This window comes from Ranitomeya variabilis, chromosome 3 (assembly GCF_051348905.1).
Source record: "Ranitomeya variabilis isolate aRanVar5 chromosome 3, aRanVar5.hap1, whole genome shotgun sequence".
Lineage (NCBI taxonomy): Eukaryota > Metazoa > Chordata > Amphibia > Anura > Dendrobatidae > Ranitomeya > Ranitomeya variabilis.
The window spans coordinates 757160798-757183785 of NC_135234.1; positions in this window are offsets into that span (position 1 = coordinate 757160798).

Here is a 22988-nt window from a genome sequence, read left to right on the forward strand (position 1 = left end):
CACCAAATTGTCCACCACATGAGCCCAAATCTGCTGCAACCTGTCAACCACAGAATCCACACCAGGACAATCAGAAGGTTCAACTTGCCCCGAAGAAAAACGAGGATGAAAACCAAAATTACAAAAGAAAGGCGAAACCAAGGTAGCCGAACTAGCCCGATTATTAAGGGCAAACTCGGCCAATGGCAAGAAAGCCACCCAATCATCCTGATCAGCAGACACAAAGCATCTCAAATAAGTTTCCAAAGTCTGATTAGTTCGCTCGGTCTGGCCATTTGTCTGAGGATGAAATGCGGAAGAAAAAGACAAATCAATGCCCAGCCTAGCACAAAAGGCCCGCCAAAACCTAGAAACAAACTGGGAACCTCTGTCGGACACAATATTCTCCGGAATACCATGCAAACGAACCACATGCTGAAAAAACAACGGAACCAAATCAGTAGAGGAAGGCAATTTAGGCAAAGGCACCAAATGAACCATCTTAGAAAACCGGTCACAAACCACCCAGATAACCGACATCCTCTGGGAAACCGGAAGATCTGAAATAAAATCCATAGAAATATGCATCCAGGGCCTCTCAGGGACCGGCAAAGGCAAAAGCAACCCACTAGCACGGGAACAACAAGGCTTGGCCCGCGCACAAGTCCCACAGGACTGCACAAAAGAACGCACATCACGCAACAAAGAAGGCCACCAAAAGGACCTACCAACCAAATCTCTGGTACCAAAAATACCAGGATGGCCAGCCAACACAGAACAATGAACCTCAGAAATCACTCTACTAGTCCATCTATCAGGAACAAACAGTTTCCCCACTGGACAGTGGTCAGGTTTGTCAGCCTGAAATTCCTGCAGAACCCGTCGCAAATCAGGGGAAATGGCAGAAAGGACCACCCCTTCCTTCAGAATGCCGACCGGCTCAAGTACCTCAGGAGAATCAGGCAAAAAACTCCTAGAGAGGGCATCAGCCTTAACATTCTTAGAACCCGGAAGATACGAGACCACGAAATCAAAATGGGAGAAAAACAGGGACCATCGAGCCTGTCTAGGATTCAGCCGTTTGGCAGATTCGAGGTAAATCAGTTTTTTATGATCGGTCAAGACCACAATACGGTGCTTGGCTCCCTCAAGCCAATGTCGTCATTCCTCAAATGCCCACTTCATAGCCAACAACTCCCGATTGCCGACATCATAATTGCGTTCAGCAGGCGAAAACTTACGGGAAAAGAAGGCACACGGTTTCATCAAGGAACCATCAGAATTCCTCTGAGACAAAATGGCCCTTGCCCCAATCTCAGAAGCATCAACCTCAACCTGAAACGGAAGAGAAACATCTGGCTGACGCAACACCGGGGCAGAAGTAAATCGGCGTTTAAGCTCCTGAAAGGCAGAGACAGCCACTGAGGACCAATTCGTTACATCAGCGCCTTTCTTCGTCAAATCGGTCAGGGGTTTAACCACACTGGAGAAGTTAGCAATGAAACGGCGATAAAAATTAGCAAAGCCCAAAAATTTCTGAAAGCTCTTCACGGATGTGGGCTGAATCCAATCATGAATGGCCTGAACCTTAACCGGATCCATCTCTATAGATGAGGGAGAAAAAATGAAGCCCAAAAAAGAAACCTTCTGCACTCCAAAGAGACACTTAGACCCCTTCACAAACAAAGCATTATCACGAAGGATCTGAAATACCATCCTGACCTGTTTCACATGAGACTCCCAATCATCGGAAAAAATTAAGATGTCATCCAAATATACAATCATGAATTTATCAAGATAATTCCGGAAGATATCATGCATGAAGGACTGAAAAACAGATGGAGCATTAGAGAGCCCGAATGGCATCACAAGGTATTCAAAATGGCCTTCGAGCGTATTAAACGCAGTTTTTCATTCGTCACCCTGTTTAATACGAACAAGATTATATGCCCCCCGAAGGTCAATTTTAGTAAACCAACTAGCCCCCTTAATCCTGGCAAACAAATCGGAAAGCAAAGGTAAAGGGTATTGAAACTTGACCGTGATCTTATTCAAGAGGCGATAATCAATACAGGGTCTCAAGGAGCCATCCTTCTTAGCAAAAAAAAAAATCCCGCTCCCAACGGTGAAGAAGATGGCCGAATATGCCCTTTCTCCAAAGACTCCTTAACATAACTCCGCATTGCGGTATGTTCCGGCACAGACAGGTTGAAAAGTCAGCCCTTAGGAAACTTACAGCCTGGAATCAAGTCAATAGCACAATCACAGTCCCTATGCGGTGGAAGGGAACTGGACTTGGGCTCATCGAATACATCCTGAAAATCAGACAAAAACTCTGGAACTTCAGAAGAGGAGGAAGAGGAGATTGACATCACAGGAACGTCATTATGAACCCCCTGACAACCCCAACTAGTCACAGACATAGACTTCCAATCCAACACAGGATTATGTATCTGCAACCATGGAAAACCCAGCACAATAGCATCATGCAAATTATGCAACACCAGAAAACGACAATCTTCCTGATGGGCTGGCGCCATGCACATGGTCACCTGTGTCCAAAACTGGGGTTTATTTTTAGCCAAAGGTGTAGAATCAATGCCCCTCAAAGGAATAGGGTTCTGCAAAGACTGCAAGGGGAAACCACAACGCCTGGCAAATTCAAAGTCCATTAAGTTTAAAGCGGCGCCTGAATCCACAAACGCCATGACAGAAAATGACGACAATGAGCAGATCAAGGTCACAGATAACTGAAATTTAGGTTGCACAGTTTCGATGGTAACTGAGCTAGCGATTCTCTTTGTACGCTTTGGGCAGACTGAAATGACATGAGAAGCATCGCCACAATAAAAACACAACCTATTCTGACATCTGAATCCTTGTTGTTCCGTTCTAGACAGAATCCTATCACACTGCATAGGCTCAGGCATCTGCTCTGAGGACAACGCCACAGCGCGCACAGTTCTGTGGTCCCGCAAGCGCCGATCAATCTGAATGGCCAGAGACATAGAATCACTCAGACCAACAGGCGTGGGAAACCCCACCATAACATCTTTAACAGATTCAGAAAGACCCTTTCTGAAAATTGCCGCCAAAGCATCCTCATTCCATTTAGTCAGCACAGATCATTTTCTAAATTTCTGACAATACAATTCTGCCGCTTCTTGACCCTGAGACAGGGCCAACAAGGTCTTCTCCGCTTGATCCACAGAATTTGGTTCATCATATAATAATCCTAGAGCCTCAAAAAAGGCATCTACAGCACATTAAGCAAGGCCAGATTCCCAGATTCCAGGGAAAATGCCCAATCCTGAGGGTCGCCACGCAGAAGGGAGATGACAATTTTAACCTGCTGAATGGGATCACCAGAGGAACGAGGCTTCAGAGCAAAAAACAGTTTACAGTTGTTTTTAAAACTCAAAAATTTGGACCTGTCCCCAAAAAACAAATCAGGAGTAGGAATCCTAGGCTCTAAAAGCGGAGTCTGAACAATATAATCAGAAATACCCTGTACCCTAGCAGCAAGCTGGTCTACACGAGAAACTAATCCCTGAACATCCATGATAGCACAAGACTCCTCAGTCACCCAGAGGAAAAGAGGGAAGAAAAGACAAAGCAGGCTACAGAAAAAAAAATGGCTCTTTCTTCCCTTCTTCTGAGATGCATTTAACTCATTGTTGGCCAGTTGTACTGTTATGATCCGGTGACCTTGGAGCCGCATGAGAGACTTTCTCAGGAGTAGGTGGTACCTGTACTGACCGCAAACCCTAAACTAACTCCGCAACTAGAAGTAGCCGTGGGATGTACCTAACACGTCCTAGACACCTCGACACAGCCGGAGGATTAAATACCCCTATAGATGGAAATGGAATTCTATCTTGCCTCAGAGCAGAATCCCAAAGGATAGGCAGCCCCCCACAAATATTGACTGTGAGTATAAGAGGAAAGACACACGCAGGCAGAAAAACAGGATTTAGCAAAAGAGGCACTTCTAGCTAAATAGAAAAGGATAGGACAGAATACTAAGCGGTCAGTATTAAAATCCTAAAAATATCCACAGCAGATTATACAAATATTCTACATCTAACTAAAGACATAGAAAGTATATCTGCATCTCCTGAGAATCCAGCATGACTGAAAAATCCAAACAAAGTCTAAGCTGGACAAAAACACAATGAATTGCACTGAATTGCAAAGCACACTGCATGTGTGCACAGAGACAAAAAAAACGGACACTTATCTTAGCTGAATTGGCAGCAGGGCATGAGGAACCAGAGAGAGATGCAATCCCTCCATGAACCATGGACAACTGGCAAGGACTCATGGATCCTGCACACCTAAATACCTAATAGAGCTGCAATCAGCAGAAACACCTGCCCTGGATTACAACCCCAAGACAACTGCACTAACACCAACAACCACCGGAGGGAGCCCAAGAGCAGAATTCACAACAGTAGATACGTCGATCTCTGAACCACATGCCACCCCTAAAGACAAGATTAATATCCACAGGCGGGTTGGCCAGAAATACATCACCGTCATAGGCCTCCCTGCACTCCATCCACAAGTCCTGATCATGGATAACTCCGATGAAATTGGCATCAGATAGAATGGTCTTGGACGGGGCTCCAGGTACGGAATCCTTAGCATGGATTCGGGATAAAGCATCAGCCTTCCCATTACGAAAACCTGGACGGTACGAGATAACAAAGTTAAATTGATTTAAAAATAAGTTCCAACGAGCCTGACGAGGAGAAAGACATCTAGCGGATCTAAGGAACTCTAAATTGCAATGGTCAGTTAGGACTATGATCTGTTGTGCAGCTCCTTGCAGATGATGCCTCCATTCTTTGAAAGCTGCAATAATAGCCAGCAATTCCTTGTCTCCCACATCGTAATTCTTCTCTGCTGAGGTTATCCTATGGGAAAAAAAAGCACAAGGATATAGCAGACCCTTCTCTCCAGTTCTTTGGGAGAGAATAGCCCCAAAGCATTATCAGAAGCATCCACCTCCACAATGAAAGAAAGCGTTGGATCTGGGTGTAACAACAGCGGTGCTGATGTGAAATAGATCTTAAGCCGATCAAAAGCTTCTTGAGCCTGTGATGACCACTTAAAGGGCTTTTCCTTCTTTGTCAAGGAAGTAATGGGATGGACAATATCCGAAAAATTTTGAATGAAGTGTCTGTAGAAATTTGCAAAACCAATAAAACGTTGGACCTCCTTAACGTTCTTGGGTACCGGCCAGTCAAGGATAGCCTGAATCTTACCAGATTAATTAATTAATAACGCTGAGTTGCTCCTTGTTGGACAGATAATCTCCTTGGTCTCCCAGTTGATAATTGGGTTCTGAGAACGCAACCAAGGAATGCCTAAAATCACAGGAAAATGAGGAGAAGAAATTAGCAAGAAAGAAAGTTGCTCCTGATGATTAGGCTCCAACAAAATTTCAAGGGGTACGGTCTCCTGATCCACAGGCCCAGAGATTAAAGGTGACCCATCCACTGTTTCCATGGTAATTGGAGAGGCTCTTTGCTGAATTTTAATACCATGTTCCTTGGCAAATGCGATATCCATGAAATTGCCACCTGCACCAGAGTCAATCACAGCTGCACTGGAAATCCACTTTCCTGATCACAGGATCTTAATAGGGAGAGAACAGTGAGAGTTCTTTTCCTTAAGCTCCTTGGGGGGTGAAGTCATAGAAAGTGAATGGAATACAGCGTTTAAAGGCAGGCTACATTCAGAGATGTCAGATTCATCATCACAGTTGTCATACTCCCCTACTGCTGCTAGCACCTTGTTCAGCCGTCTGGGACACTTAGGACAATTGATCAAGAAGTGGTCAGACTGGCCCCAGTAGAAACATAGACTTTCACGAGTCATTGATCTCGCGCCTCTGAACGGAATCAATTTGCATGGGTACCTCCTCCACCTCCCGAGATGTTTTACCTGCAGGTTCTTTGGAAGGAAGGGAAAAGTTAGAAATACGGTTATATGCAGCAAACTTCTCCTGCCTACGCTCAGTAAGGCGAATGTCAATGCGCACACAATGCTGTATAAATGTCTCTAGCTCTTGTGGTGACTCAGAGCGAGGTAGTTCATCTTTTACAATACTAGACAGACCCCTTTTAAAAATAGGCAATTGTGCATAACTGTCCCAATTGGTATCTACCGCTAATCTCCTGAATTCAGTAGCATACTCAATAACAGAACGTTTTGCCTGGCGTAAAGACAATAAAGCAGATTCAGTGGTTGCAGGGTGATTAGGATCATCAAACATTAATGTCATAGCGGCCAAGAAATCATCCAAGTTATTTAACCGTGGGTCACGAGACTCAATCATCGGAGTCGCCCAGGCAAGCGCTCGTGCGGTCAGCAGCATTATTACACACAATACTTTGGATCTATCATTAGGAAAACGGTCAGCATGCACATCAAAATATAGCATACATTGATTTACAAAGCCACAAAATTTGTCGTGATCACCATTAAATCTGAATGGGGGCAACTTAGGTGGGCTAGCTGGTGGCGGTTGCCCAGAGGGTAAAGTCTCTTGTGCAGCTATTTGCGTGCTTATGTCCTGAAAAGCCCGTCCATACTGGGACTCTATGCCAGCAAGTTTGTTTTCCTGGGCTGCCATGCGGGTGCTTAAGTCCTGCAAAGTCTGTCCAAACACTTGTTGATTGTGTTCAAAGCTTCCAAACTTCTTTTGCAGACCTTCCACATCTTTCTGCAGTGATCTAATTATGGAAAACACCTGCTCTAGTCTGCTTTCTGCAGTCATTGTTCCAGCAGTCTCCTTTTTTTTTTTTAGGCTTCAGTATCCTGTAATAATTATAGGGGATAACTCAGGAGACTCTTTGCGTGGAACAAGACAACTACAGGACACAGTTTTATAAATGGTAAAGTCTATATTATCACACGGTGATTCAAACAGGTGCAGAGAGAAACTCAAGTCCACAACACTTGGAGTAAATATTAAATGCAGCTTAGCAGTCTATAGGAAACCAGAGGAAAATGCAATCATGCAGAAAGTCTATGAAGCACAATTATTCTTGAGGATACTTGACACGAATAAGTCCTTGCTTAGTCCAAGACACAGAAAGATATGCTTATAAGGCAATTCAAATAATATCATAGCTCAAGCAGGGAGGCCTGGGTAATAGTCTCAGGTTCTTGCAGAGCAGCAACAGCATACATGTCCAGCAAATGCAGATGGAAGTAAACACGAGCAGCAGATGAAGGAGGATTACTGGAACTGGTGTATGCAGCAGGAACTCAGAGCAGAGTAGCAGGATAACCCCACAGGTTCACAGGAGCAGGTATATAGCCAGGGAGTAACCAGAGGTCAGGAGCTGGATGCAAGGCAGAATACTCTAGCACAGACTGAAGGCTGGGGTGGAGTTTTATAGCAGGAAGACACAGTGCACATGAGACCAAAGACGCCATCTTGGAAAAGAGCAGTAATGCACAAAAGGTAATAAAAAATGTTCAGAGTCCTGACAGTTGCCTGGTTGCTAGGGAATTTCCACATGTAATCAAACTGTCTAGTAGTCGCAAATCATTCAGCTGCTGCAAGGAAAACAAAATCTCTGCGCAGTCATAAATACTCAGAGACCACCCAAGCATGCTCGGGAAAACCCGAGCAACGAGTACACCCGCTCATCAATAGTCATGTCCTATGCAAAGACAACTGACAACTTCTGTTTCTGGATGGGCTACTCCATTTCCTTTCTTTGGACGACGCACAGCGGTACACCTTGTTGATGAGGCACAGAAAGAGCAAGTGCTCGAGTGGATGGCAAACACAGCTTCAAGTGGCCTCTCCTCCTCTTCCTCCACCTCAACATCACACCCAGTAAAGTCCACAGATGCGGCACCCAAATTACCCTTGCTTGCCCCGACGTCACAAGTCTCCAACCCCACAACTGACTGTAGGGAACCTGTTATGACCCCAATGGCGAGGGTCTCAGAGGAACGTGGAAGTCTGCAGAATACAAAAATCCAGCTCATAGGGCAGTGGTAACTGGGTTGACCATATATCTACTCCTAACGCCAACACTAGAAGTAGCCGGGGATCATTCCTACGTTGATTCTAGATGACACGCGCCAGCCGGAGAATCTAGCTACCCCTAGTAGAGGAAAACAAAGACCTTTCTTGCCTCCAGAGAAGGGGACCCCAAAGCTGGATAGAAGCCCCCCACAAATAATGACGGTGAGGTAAGAGGAAATGACAAACACAGAAATGAACCAGGTTTAGCACAGAGAGGCCCGCTTACTGATAGCAGAATAAAGAAAGGTAACTTATATGGTCAACAAAAACCCTATCAAAATCCACACTGGAAATTCAAGAACCCCCGAACCGTCTAACGGTCCGGGGGGAGAACACCAGCCCCCCTAGAGCTTCCAGCAAAGGTCAGGATATAGATTTGGAACAAGCTGGACAAAAATACAAAACCAAAACAAATAGCAAAAAGCAAAAGGCAGACTTAGCTGATATAACTGGAACCAGGATCAGTAGACAAGAGCACAGCAGACTAGCTCTGATAACTACGTTGCCAGGCATTGAACTGAAGGTCCAGGGAGCTTATATAGCGACACCCCTAACTAACGACCCAGGTGCGGATAAAAGGAATGACAGAAAAACAAGAGTCAAAAAACTAGTAACCACTAGAGGGAGCAAAAAGCAAATTCACAACAGTACCCCCCCCTTAGTGAGGGGTCACCGAACCCTCACCACGACCACCAGGGCGATCAGGATGAGCGGCATGAAAGGCACGAACTAAATCGGCCGCATGAACATCAGAGGCGACCACCCAGGAATTATCCTCCTGACCATAGCCCTTCCACTTGACCAGGTACTGAAGCCTCCGCCTGGAGAGGCGAGAATCCAAGATCTTCTCCACCACGTACTCCAACTCGCCCTCAACCAACACCGGAGCAGGAGGCTCAGCAGAAGGAACTACAGGCACAATGTACCGCCGCAACAAGGACCTATGAAATACATTGTGAATAGCAAACGACACAGGAAGATCCAGACGAAAAGATACAGGATTAAGGATTTCCAATATCTTGTAAGGCCCAATAAAACGAGGTTTAAATTTGGGAGAGGAGACCTTCATAGGAACAAAGCGGGAAGAAAGCCATACCAAATCCCCAACGCGTAGTCGGGGACCCACACCGCGGCGGCGGTTGGCAAAGCGCTGAGCCTTCTCCTGTGACAACTTCAAGTTGTCCACCACATGATTCCAGATCTGCTGCAACCTATCCACCACAGAATCCACCCCAGGACAGTCAGAAGGCTCCACATGACCCGAAGAAAAGCGAGGATGGAAACCAGAGTTGCAGAAAAAAGGTGAAACCAAGGTGGCGGAACTAGCCCGATTATTAAGGGCAAACTCAGCCAACGGCAAGAATGTCACCCAATCGTCCTGATCAGCAGAGACAAAACACCTCAAATAAGCCTCCAAAGTCTGATTGGTTCGCTCCGTCTGTCCATTAGTCTGAGGATGGAAAGCAGACGAAAACGACAAATCAATGCCCATCCTACTACAAAAGGATCGCCAGAACCTGGAAACGAACTGGGATCCTCTGTCTGACACAATATTCTCAGGGATGCCGTGCAAACGAACCACGTTCTGGAAAAACACAGGAACCAGATCGGAAGAGGAAGGCAGCTTAGGCAAAGGAACCAAATGGACCATCTTGGAGAAGCGATCACATATCACCCAGATAACGGACATGCCCTGAGATAGCGGAAGATCAGAAATGAAATCCATGGAGATATGTGTCCAAGGTCTCTTCGGGACAGGCAAGGGCAAGAGCAAACCGCTGGCACGAGAACAGCAAGGCTTAGCTCGAGCACAAGTCCCACAGGACTGCACAAATGACCGCACATCCCTTGACAAGGAAGGCCACCAAAAGGACCTGGCCACCAGATCTCTGGTGCCAAAAATTCCCGGGTGACCTGCCAACACCGAGGAATGAACCTCGGAAATGACTCTGCTGGTCCACTTATCCGGGACAAACAGTCTGTCAGGTGGACAAGACTCAGGCCTATCAGCCTGAAATCTCTGCAACACACGTCGCAGATCCGGAGAAATAGCTGACAAGATAACTCCATCTTTAAGAATACCAACAGGATCAGCGACTCCAGGAGCATCAGGCACAAAGCTCCTAGAAAGAGCATCGGCCTTCACATTCTTTGAACCAGGTAAATACGAGACAACAAAATCAAAGCGGGAGAAAAACAATGACCAGCGGGCCTGTCTCGGATTAAGGCGTTTAGCAGACTCGAGATACATCAGATTTTTGTGATCAGTCAAGACCACCACACGATGCTTAGCACCCTCGAGCCAATGACGCCACTCCTCAAATGCCCATTTCATGGCCAACAACTCCCGATTGCCCACATCATAATTTCGCTCGGCAGGCGAAAACTTCCTAGAGAAAAAGGCACAAGGTTTCATAACAGAGCAACCAGGGCCTCTCTGCGACAAAACGGCCCCTGCCCCAATCTCCGAAGCATCCACCTCAACCTGAAAGGGAAGTGAGACGTCAGGCTGGCACAAAACAGGCGCCGAAGTAAACCGGTGTTTCAACTCCTGGAAAGCCTCCACGGCAGCAGGAGCCCAGTTAGCTACATCGGAGCCCTTCTTGGTCATATCCGTCAAAGGTTTCACAATGCTAGAAAAATTAGCGATAAAACGACGGTAGAAGTTAGCGAAGCCCAAGAACTTCTGAAGACTCTTAACTGACGAGGGCTGAGTCCAATCAAGAATAGCTCGGACCTTGACTGGGTCCATCTCCACAGCAGAAGGGGAAAAAATGAACCCCAAAAAGGGAACCTTCTGTACACCAAAGAGACACTTTGAGCCCTTGACAAACAAAGAATTTTCACGCAGAATTCCAAAGACCAACCTGACCTGCTCCACATGCGAATCCCAATTATCAGAAAAAACCAAAATATCATCCAGATAAACAATCAAAAATTTATCCAGATACTTCCGGAAAATGTCATGCATAAAGGACTGAAAAACTGAAGGCGCATTGGAGAGCCCAAAAGGCATCACCAAGTACTCAAAATGACCTTCGGGCGTATTGAATGCGGTTTTCCATTCATCACCTTGCTTAATGCGCACAAGGTTGTACGCACCACGAAGGTCTATCTTGGTGAACCACTTGGCACCCTTAATCCGGGCAAACAAGTCAGACAACAGCGGTAAAGGATACTGAAATTTGACAGTGATCTTATTTAAAAGCCGATAATCAATACAAGGTCTCAAAGATCCGTCCTTTTTTGCCACAAAAAAGAATCCCGCACCAAGAGGGGAAGAAGACGGACGAATATGTCCTTTCTCCAGAGACTCCTTGATATATGAACGCATAGCGGTATGTTCAGGTACCGACAGATTAAACAGTCTTCCCTTAGGAAATTTACTGCCTGGGATCAAATCTATAGCACAGTCACAGTCCCTATGAGGAGGCAGTGCACTGGACTCAGACTCACTGAAGACATCCTGATAATCAGACAAATACTCCGGAACTTCCGAAGGCGTAGAAGAAGCAATAGACACAGGCAGGGAATCCCCATGAATACCACGACAGCCCCAACTTGAGACTGACATAGCCTTCCAGTCCAGGACTGGATTATGGGACTGTAACCATGGCAGCCCTAAAACAACCAAATCATGCATTTTATGTAAAACCAGGAAACGTATCACCTCGCGGTGTTCAGGAGTCATGCACATGGTAACCTGTGTCCAATACTGCGGTTTATTTGCTGCCAATGGTGTAGCATCAATACCCCTAAGAGGAATAGGATTTTCTAATGGTTCAAGAGTAAAACCACAGCGCTTAGCAAATGAGAGATCCATGAGACTCAGGGCAGCACCTGAATCTACAAACGCCATGACAGGATAAGATGACAGTGAGCAAATCAAAGTTACAGACAGAATAAATTTAGGTTGCAAATTACCAACGGTGACAGGACTAACAACCTTAGCTATACGTTTAGAGCATGCTGAGATAACATGTGTAGAATCACCACAGTAGTAGCACAAGCCATTCCGGCGTCTATGAATTTTCCGCTCATTTCTAGTCAGGATTCTATCACATTGCATTAAATCAGGTGTCTGTTCAGACAACACCATGAGGGAATTTGCGGTTTTTCTATCACATTGCACCGAATTAGGTGTCTGTTCAGACAACACCATGAGGGAATTTGCGGTTTTGCGCTCCCGCAACCGCCGGTCAATTTGAATAGCCAGTGCCATAGTATCATTCAGACCTGTGGGAATGGGAAAACCCACCATAACATTCTTAATGGCTTCAGAAAGGCCATTTCTAAAATTAGCGGCCAGTGCACACTCGTTCCAATGTGTCAGCACGGACCATTTCCGAAATTTTTGGCAATACACTTCAGCCTCGTCCTGCCCCTGAGACATAGCCAGCAAGGCCTTTTCTGCCTGAATCTCAAGATTGGGTTCCTCATAAAGTAAACCGAGCGCCAGAAAAAACGCATCAAGATCAGCCAATGCCGGATCTCCTGGCGCCAGCGAAAAAGCCCAATCCTGAGGGTCGCCCCGTAAGAACGAAATAACAATTTTTACTTGCTGAGCAGAATCTCCAGATGAACAGGGTCTCAGGGACAAAAACAATTTACAATTATTCACGAAATTCCTAAACTTAAACCTGTCTCCGGAAAACAGTTCAGGAATCGGTATTTTAGGTTCTGACCTAGGATTTCTGATAACATAGTCTTGTGTGCCCTGCACACGAGTAGCCAGCTGGTCCACACTTGTAATCAAGGTCTGGACATTCATGTCTGCAGCAAGCATAGCCACTCTGAGGTAAAGGGGAAAAAGAAAAAAAAAAACTCAGAATCTTCTTTCTTATAATCCCTCTTCTGCAATGCATTAAACATTTAATACTGGCCTGGCAAACTGTTATGACCCCAATGGCGAGGGTCTCAGAGGAACGTGGAAGTCTGCAGAATACAAAAATCCAGCTCATAGGGCAGTGGTAACTGGGTTGACCATATATCTACTCCTAACGCCAACACTAGAAGTAGCCGGGGATCATTCCTACGTTGATTCTAGATGACACGCGCCAGCCGGAGAATCTAGCTACCCCTAGTAGAGGAAAACAAAGACCTTTCTTGCCTCCAGAGAAGGGGACCCCAAAGCTGGATAGAAGCCCCCCACAAATAATGACGGTGAGGTAAGAGGAAATGACAAACACAGAAATGAACCAGGTTTAGCACAGAGAGGCCCGCTTACTGATAGCAGAATAAAGAAAGGTAACTTATATGGTCAACAAAAACCCTATCAAAATCCACACTGGAAATTCAAGAACCCCCGAACCGTCTAACGGTCCGGGGGGAGAACACCAGCCCCCCTAGAGCTTCCAGCAAAGGTCAGGATATAGATTTGGAACAAGCTGGACAAAAATACAAAACCAAAACAAATAGCAAAAAGCAAAAGGCAGACTTAGCTGATATAACTGGAACCAGGATCAGTAGACAAGAGCACAGCAGACTAGCTCTGATAACTACGTTGCCAGGCATTGAACTGAAGGTCCAGGGAGCTTATATAGCGACACCCCTAACTAACGACCCAGGTGCGGATAAAAGGAATGACAGAAAAACCAGAGTCAAAAAACTAGTAACCACTAGAGGGAGCAAAAAGCAAATTCACAACAGGAACCATAGATGTTGTGAACTATACTTCTTGGCTCCCTCTTGTGGTCACTAGTGGTATGGCACTTGGATATTCTTTCCCCAGGTTGGTACTCACCTGGTTCGTTAGGCCAGGGGTGTTTCTATTTAAACTTCCTGGATTCTTAGTCTGGTGCCTGGCATCATTGTAATCAGTTCATTTCTGTTTGCTCCTGTCTGCTGGTCCTGGTTCTTTGCAAGATAAGCTAAGTCCTGCTTTCTTATTTTTTGTTTATTTGCTTTGTTCTAATTTTTGTCCAGCTTGTGCAAAATGTGATTCCTGATATTGCTGGAAGCTCTAGGGGGCTGAGATTCTCCCCCCACACCGTTAGTCGGTTTGGGGGTTCTTGAATATTCAGCGTGGATATTTTGATAGGGTTTTTTGCTGACCGTATAAGTCATCTTCCTATTTTCTGCTATTAGTCAGTGGGCCTCTCTTTGCTAAAATCTAGTTCATTCTTACGTTTGTCTTTTCTTCTTACCTCACCGTTATTATTTGTTGGGGGCTTGTATTTATCTTTGGGGTCTTTTCTCTGGAGGCAAGAAAGGTCTTATTTTCCCTTATAGGGTTAGTTAGTTCTCCAGCTGGCGCGAGACATCTAGAATCAACGTAGGTACGTTCCCCGGCTACTGCTAGTTGCTTGTGCTAGGATCAGGTATACGGTCAGCCTAGTTACCACTTCCCTATGAGCTGGTTTTTTGTGTTTGCAGACTTTGCTGAATTCTCTGAGATCCTCTGCCATTGGGATCATAACACATAGATGTGTGAGTCTGAAGAGCTGTTCATACATTCTATGCCATGAGCATCAGAAGTGTACTCAAAAGCTTCACAGAGTCAAGAGGAGGAAATCTGCACTGATGCCCAAAACATTTTTTAGCTTGGATCCGGGGCAGGACAAAGTAGGGTCCGAGCAGCATCCTGACCCTCATCATCAGATGATAATCCTTGGGGGAGGTAATCCTGATGAGACTCAGATTTCTGAGGCTCATGCGGACTGTACTGTGTTGTCAGGGCAGAAAGAGGAGGAGGGTGACTCCAAGGGCGAGGAATGTGATTACACAGAGTAGGTTGAGTTGAGTAGGTCATCTGAGGAGGAAGACAAGGTTACATTGCGCCGTACTTTGCAGACACTTAGTGATGCAGCCTCGATGAACAATGCATCCTCAGTCACAACTGTGGCTGTGACCAGCAGCATTCACGTGTTTGCAGCTCACAGTGATGGTAAGGTTTGCCTAGCCGGGGCCTTTTTTGACACTGCAAAGGATGAGCCAAGTCACGTAATCTGCCAACTTTGCCAAAAAAACTTGAGTAGCGGGAACAAGTGCAATAATTTGACTACATGTATGAACCTTTACATGCACAATCAACATGCATTACTCTGGGAATCCCACTGCACTAAAATGCTAACCAGCGGACCTCAACAACCATCAGCTGCCCCATCAATCGCATCTGCTTCTTCTTCCTCCTCCTCTGTTACTGTGCCAAGTATTGTGATGCAGGTCTTCAACCACAGAACCTCGGGTTCTTTACCCGCTCCAGTCACACTGACTGAGAGCCCGCTGTCAGCTGTAACGGAAACGTACATGCCTGCTGTTTTTGACCAATCTGAGAGAACAAGCACACCACAACTTTCTCACTCCACCATAACATCTCCGTTTGCACCTCCCTCACAGTTCAGCAGTTTGTCCGGTTCACCATACTCTGCCCTCTCTCAGCACTGTAGCCAGCCACGGTCCCACAGTTGTGGTCTTGTAAAAGATTGTTTCCTCCTACGCATGACAAAGCTAAGGTTGAACTCCTACATCTCCAATCTGTTAGCCACAAAAATGTTGCTTGTCTGCCTGTTGATGCTGACAGTTTCTGAAAGCTGATTGCTGTCACAGTCCCCCTGTACCAGTTGCCCAGTTGCCATTACTTTTCTAAGAAAGCTGTGTCTGCGCTACACCAGCATGTTGCAGACAACATCACCCATTTTTTTACTAAGTCTGTGGCTGCCAGGGTGCATTTCACCACAGACACTTGGACAAGTTAGCATGGTCAAGGGCCTTACATCTCGCTGACTGGGCACTGGGTGATTCTGGTGGCTGTGGAGGCAGATGCTGCTCCACAAGACTTGGAATCCCCAAGGCTTGAATGATAAACCTCTATATATAGCACACTTCCTCCATTGCTTCTGCCTCCTCCACCTCCTCTAGGGCCTCCACCTGCACCCTCAACCTCTGCCTTAATGAGACACACATTCAAACATTGAAGAGCGAATCCCCATCACTACCATACTACGCAGCCAGGGCTCATAGCAATCAAGCAGTGTTAAAATTATTATTCCTTGGAGATCACAGTCATACTGCTGAAGCGTTGTGGACAGCTCTCTAGGCCGAGTTTGAGCAATGGCTGTCTCCGCTGAACCTGCATCCAGGGATGGCTGTGTCTGATAACAGTGCAAACCTGGTGGCAGCCCTACAGAGAGGCAAGCTCACATATACAGTGCCTTTTCCCATATATCATGCTTCAAACATAAAGATACCAAATGTAAATTTTTGGTGAAGAATCAACAAAAAGTGGAACACAATTTTCAAGTTGAACGAAATTTATTGGTTATTTAACATTTTTGCGGAAATTCAAAAACTGAAAAGTGAGGCGTGCAATATTATTCGGCCCCTTTACTTTCAGTGCAGCAAACTCACGCCAGAAGTTCATTGTGGATCCCTGAATGATCCAATGTTTGCCTAAATGCCTAATGATGATAAATATAATCCACCTGTGTGTAATCAATTCTCTGTATAAATGCACCTGCTCTGTGATAGTCTCAGGGTTCTGTTTGAAGCACAGACAGCATCATGAAGACCAAGGAACACAACAAGCAGGTCCGTGATACTGTTGTGGAGAAGTTTAAAGCCGGATTTGGATACAAAATGATTTACAAAACTTTAAACATCCCAAGGAGCACTGTGCAAGCGATCATATTGAAATGGAAGGAGTATCATACCACTGCAAATCTACCAAGACCCGACCGTCCCCTAAAATTTCATCTCAAACAAGGAGAAGACATATTAGAGATGTAGCCATGAGGCCCATGATCACTCTGGATGAACTGCAGAGATCTACAGCTGAGGTGGGACAGTCTGTCTATAGGACAACAATCAGTCGTACACTGCACAAATCTGGCCTTTATGGAGAGTGGCAAGAAGAAAGCCATTTCTCAAAGATATCCATAGAAAGTGTTGTTTAAAGTTTGCAACAAGCCATCTGAGAGACACACCAAACATGTGGAAGAAGGTGCTCTGGTCAGATGAAACAAAAATCGAACTTTTTGGCAACAATGCCAAACGATATGTTTGGCGTGAAGGCAACACAGCTCATCACCCTGAACACACCATCCCCACTGTCAAACATGGTGGTAGCAGCATCATGGTTTGGGCCTGCTTTTCTTCAGCATGGACAGGGAAGATGGTTAAAATTAATGGGAAGATGGATGGAGCTAAATACAGGACCATTCTTGAACAAAACCTTTTGGAGTCTGCAAAAGACCTGAGACTGGGACGGAGATTTTTCTTCCAACAAGACAATGATCCCAAACATAAAGCAAAATCTACAATGGAATGGTTCACAAACGTATCCAGGTGATAGAATGGCCAAGTCAAAGTCCAGACCTCAATGCAATCGAGAATCTGTGGAAAGAGCTGAAAACTGCTGTTCACAAACGATCTCCATCAAACCTCACTGAGCTCGAGCTGTTTGCCAAGGAAGAATGGGCAAGAATTTCAGTCTCTCGATGTACAAAACTGATAGTGAGATACCCCAAGTGACTTGCAGCTGTAATCGCAGCAAAAGGTGGCGCAACAAAGTATAAAGTTAAAGGGGCCAAATAATATTGCAAGCCCCACTTTTCAGTTTTTGAATTTCCAGAAAAATTTAAAATAACCAATAAATTTCGTTCAACTTCTCAATTGTGTTCCACTTCTTGTAGATTCTTCAACAAAAATTTACATTTGGTATCTTTATGTTTGAAGCATGATATGTGGGAAAAGGTTGAAAAGTTCCAGGGGGCCGAATACTTTCACAACGCACTGTATATACAGGTGTTTCTCACAAAATTAGAATATCAAAAAGTTAATTTATTTCAGTTCTCCAATGCAAAAATTGAAAACTCATATATTATATAGAGTAATTACAAGCAGAGTAATCTGTTTCAAGTGTTTATTTCTGTTAATGCTGATAATTATGGCTTACAGCCAATGAAAACCCCAATGTAATGTTTCCAGATGTTCCATGGAGCCTGTTTTGCCCTTGTCCAAGATAAAGTCTGATACTTTGCCCTGTCCTTGAACTTCCTGTCTGTCCTGTTATTTAAGTCAGGGTCGTGAAACATTACTTGCCTGAGTATTTTGTTTGCTGCTGGCTTGTGAGCTTCCTCCTGGCTAGCTTCTGGAGTTCCTACTGCTGCTCGTTTACTCTGTGCTCTACCTCATCACTTCCAGCTGCCTTCAGTCCTCTGTGCTGCTTCCTGATTCAGGCTGTGCTACCTATTGCCCAGACTTCTAAGGAGAGGAGCTACACATCTCTGGAACTGCTGTGGTCTGTAAGACTTTTTGACAATATTATTGTCTGAGTATTTACTCCTGGACTGTGTGGGCTGCGGTGCTGGACTTTAGCGTGACTTTTTCAGCCCTAAAAGAAGTACACTGGAAAACCTCCTTGTAGTTCACCATCTGCATATTTCTGGACTTCCATAAAAGGTGCCATATTCAGTTGCACTTCGCTGTAATTTCAGTAATTTCTCTGTTAGTTTATTACTATTATTATTATTTATTATTATAGCGCCATTTATTCCATGGCGCTTTACATGTGAGGAGGGGTGTACATAATAAAAACAGGTACAATAATCTTAAACAATACAAGTCGCAACTGGTACAGGAGGAGAGAGGACCCTGCCCACGAGGGCTCACAATCTACAAGGGATGGGTGAGGATACAGTAGGTGAGGATAGAGCTGGTCGTGCAGTGGTTTGGTCGATCGGTGGTTACTGCAGATTGTAGGCTTGCTGGAAGAGGAAGGTCTTCAGGTTCTTTTTGAAGGTTTCGATGGCAGGTGAGAGTCTAATATGTTGTGGTAGAGAGTTCCAGAGTAGGGGTGATGCGCGAGAGAAATCTTTTATGCAATTGTGAGAAGAGGAGATAAGAGGGGAGTAGAGAAGGAGATCTTGTGAGGATCGGAGGTTGCATGCAGGAAAGTACCGGGAGACGAGGTCACAGTTTATCTTATATTCTTTGCTTTCTTAATACAGTTTATTTGTCTCAACCTTGGTCTCCGATTCATTTTATCCCACGCAATCAGATTCTATAGTACCTTCATAATTATTACACCCAAAGTCTCAGTAAATTAGAATAATTAACACAAAACAAATGCAAAGGCTTCCTAAGCATTTAAAAGGGTCCCTTAGTCTGTTTCATTAGGCTACACAGTCATGGGGAAGACTGCTGACTTGACAGATGTCCAGACGGCAGTCACTGACACACTCTATAAGGAGGGGAAGCCACAAAAGGTCATTGCTAAAGAAGCTGGCTGTTCACAGAGTGCTGTATCCAAGTATATTAATGGAAAGTTGAGTGGAAGGAAAAAGTGTGGTAGAAAAAGGAGCACAAGCAACCTTGATAACTGCAACCTTGAAAGGATTGTTAAGAAAAGGTTATTCAAAAATTTGGGGGAGATTCACAAGGAGTGGACTGCTGCCGGGGTCATTGCTTCAAGAGCCACCACACACAGACGTATCCAGGACATGGGCTACAAGTGCCGCATTCATTGTGTCAGGCCACTCATGACCAATAGACAATGCCAGAAGCGTGTTACCTGGGCCAATAAGAAAAAGAACTGGACTGTTGCCGGTGGTCCAAGGTGTTGTTTTCAGATGAAAATAAATTTTGCATTTCATTTGGAAATCAAGGTCCCAGAGTCTAGAGGAAGAGTGGACAGGACACAATCCAAGCTGCTTGAGATCTAGTGTGAAGTCTCCACAATCAGTGATTGTTTGGGGAGCCATATCATCTGCTGGTGTAGATACACTGTTTAATCAAGACCAAAGTCAGTGCAGCTGTCTACCAGTAGATTTTAGAGCACTTCTTGCTTCCCTCTGCCGACAAGCTTTTTGGAGATGAAAATTTCATTCTCCAGCAGGACTTGGCACCTGTCCACACTGCCAAAAGTACCAATACCTGGTTTTAAAACAACAGTATCACTGTGCTTGATTGGCCAGCAAACTTGCCTGACCTTAACCACATAGAGAATCTACGGGTATTGTCAAGAAGATGAGACACCAGACCCAACAATGCAGATGAGCTGAAGGCTGCTATCAAAGCAACCTGGGCTTCCATAACACCTCAGCGGTGCCACAGGCTGATCGCTTCCATGCCATGTCGTATTGATGCAGTAATTGATGCAAAAGGAGCCTGACCAAGTATTGAGAGTGTAATAGAGTGCAGGTGTTGAGTATGTCACCATGGAACAGACAGACCAACTGTTGAGGGAGTTTAATAACAGGGATAAGATTCTCCTCGCAGGGAGAAAACAGTAGGTTATAAACTAATAATATGACCCTGGAAATTAATGGAAAGTGGTATAAGTTCCCAGGCAGTCAAACATTGCAACAGTAGTAAACAGAATTTCTTGAGAAAACACTTATCAGTCTGATGAGGACTTGCTTGTAGGGTCGTCTTCTCCACCGTAGGCGCCGAGAAACAGCGGCACTTGTCAACTCTTAAGTCTCTCCTCTGTCTCCTGGGAACTGGAAACTCTGGGTTAAATCTCAGGGTGAAACTGGAAGCAGGAAGTAGAACAACCTCACTGCTGCACGATTCTCTGTATGTTAAGCTGACAGTCTCTCTGCAGTAGCAATGCTACACACTGAGCAGTTTACTTGTCACACTCAGTGGTCTCGGCTTGTCACTGCGGTCACCGAGGCTGCACACTCGGGTCACTGTCTCTGCACTGTCAGGGTGAAAGTCTCCTCTGATCATGGAGGCTTCCGAGTCCACACCCTCACATCCAGCCTTCACTAGTGCTCGTATCTAAGCCACAGTGCCCTCATGGGGAGCACTCTCTTGGGGAGCGCGGCCCTTCAGCCTGCTTTCTCTCTGGCGCGCTGTCCCCTCTCTCTGGCATGCTCTGCTTTTGCGCCCTCTGCCTGCCCGCTCTTTTGAACCACCGCCCCTTCCTCTTCCTCTCCTCTCTGCCCCCAGCAGTCACATGATCTCTGTCCAGGGCAGAAAGTCCTCCCCCCAACAACCCAGCTGTCTGATTAAGTGGTTCCAGGTAAGGAGCAGGGAAAGCAACCTCCATTGGGCTCTTCTTCCTCTTCACCCCCTTACAAGTGCATTTATTGAAAATACATTTCAGTAGGTCAACATTTCAGATTTTAAAATCATTTTTCAAGTTGGTGTTATAAAGTATTCTAATTTACTGAGATAATGACTTTTGGGTTTTCATTGGCTGTAAGCCTTAATCATCAACATTAACAGTAATAAACACTTGAAATAGAGCACTCTGTTTGTAATGATTCTACATAATATATGAGTTTCTCTTTGTGATGACATTCTAATTTTGTGAGAAGCACCTGTATACAGTATATATATATATATATATATATATATATATATATATATATATATATATTTATTTTTTTTTTTACTTATAACCACTTAATCCTATTGGACGGACTTAACTCCCAGTGAAGGGTTAGTACGTCCAGCACGATCAGTCACGCTCACGGGGGGAGCGTGGCCGATCGCCGCCGGGTGTCAGCTGATTATTACAGCTGACATCCAGCACTATGTGCCAGGAGCACTCACAGACCGCTCCCGGGACATTAACCCCTGGAGCTCTGCGATCAAACATGATCGCAGCATTCCGGCGGCACAGGGAAGCATCGCGCAGGGAGGGGGCTCCCTGCGTGCTTCCCTGAGACCGCCGGAGCAACGCGATGTGATCGCGTTGCTCCAAGGGTCTCCTGTTGTGAATTCCGTTCTCGGGCTCCCTCCTGTGATCGTGAATGGTACTTTGGTGAGTTCTGTCCTTGGACACCCTCTGGTGGCTTTGAGTGGAACTGCTGATCTTTGAGGTTGGCTTTCTCAGCTGCTCTCGTTTATTGCTTCTGCTGGCTTCCCTATTTAACTCTGCCCAGGTCGTTAGTCCATGCCAGCTGTCAATGTCTCAGTACTGGTTCAGATCTCTCTTGGATTTCTCAGATGACCTGTCTACTCCAGCAGAAGCTAAGTTCTCGCTAGTTCATTTGCTGTTCATTGATTTTTGAATATATTTCTCAGTACATGCTTTGTTTCAGTCCAGCCTGCTATTATGATATTTCCTTGCTAGCTGGAAGTTCTGGGGGTGCAGAGCTGCACCTCCACACCGTGAGTCAGTGTGGAGGTCTTTTTGCACACTCTGCATGGTTTTTGTAGTTTTTATTACTGACCGCATAGTTCCCTTTCCTATCCTCTGTCTGTCTAGAGAAGATTCGGCCTCCTTTGCTAAAATCTGTTTCATTCCTGTGTTTGTTACTTCCTCTTAACTCACAGTCAATATTTGTGGGGGGCTACCTTTACTTTGGGGAATTTCTCTGAGGCAAGGTAGGCTGCTATTTCTATCTTTAGGGGTAGTTAGCTCTTAGGCTGTGAAGAGGCGTCTAGGGAGAGTTAGGTACGCTCCACGGCTATTTCCAGTGTGTGTGATAGGATTAGGGATTGCGGTCAGTAGAGTTACCACTTCCTCAGAGCTTGTCCCAGGTTTTTCCATTTTAACCATCAGGTCATTTCTGGTGCTCCTAACCACCAGGTCCATAACAGTACAGCTGGCCAACAAAGTGTTAATGCATCTCAAAAGAGGGAAAAGAGAAGTTCTGAGTCAATTTTTTTTTCTTTGCTGCTTGTTTTGTCTTTCTTTTCCCCTTAACCCCTGGGTGGTTCAGGACTCAGGTGTAGATATGGATATTCAGGGTTTGTCCTCTTGTGTGGATCAACTCGCTGTTAGGGTACAGAGTATTCAAGATTATGTAGTTCAGAATCCGATGTTAGAGCCTAGAATTCCAATTCCCGATTTGTTTTCTGGGGATAGATCTAAATTTTTGAATTTCAAAAATAATTGCAGACTGTTTCTTGCTCTGAAACCCCGCTCCTCTGGTGACCCCATTCAGCAAGTAAAGATTGTTATTTCTTTGTTGCGTGGTGACCCGCAAGACTGGGCATTCTCCCTTGAGCCAGGAAATCCTGCATTGCTTAATGTAGATGCATTTTTTCTAGC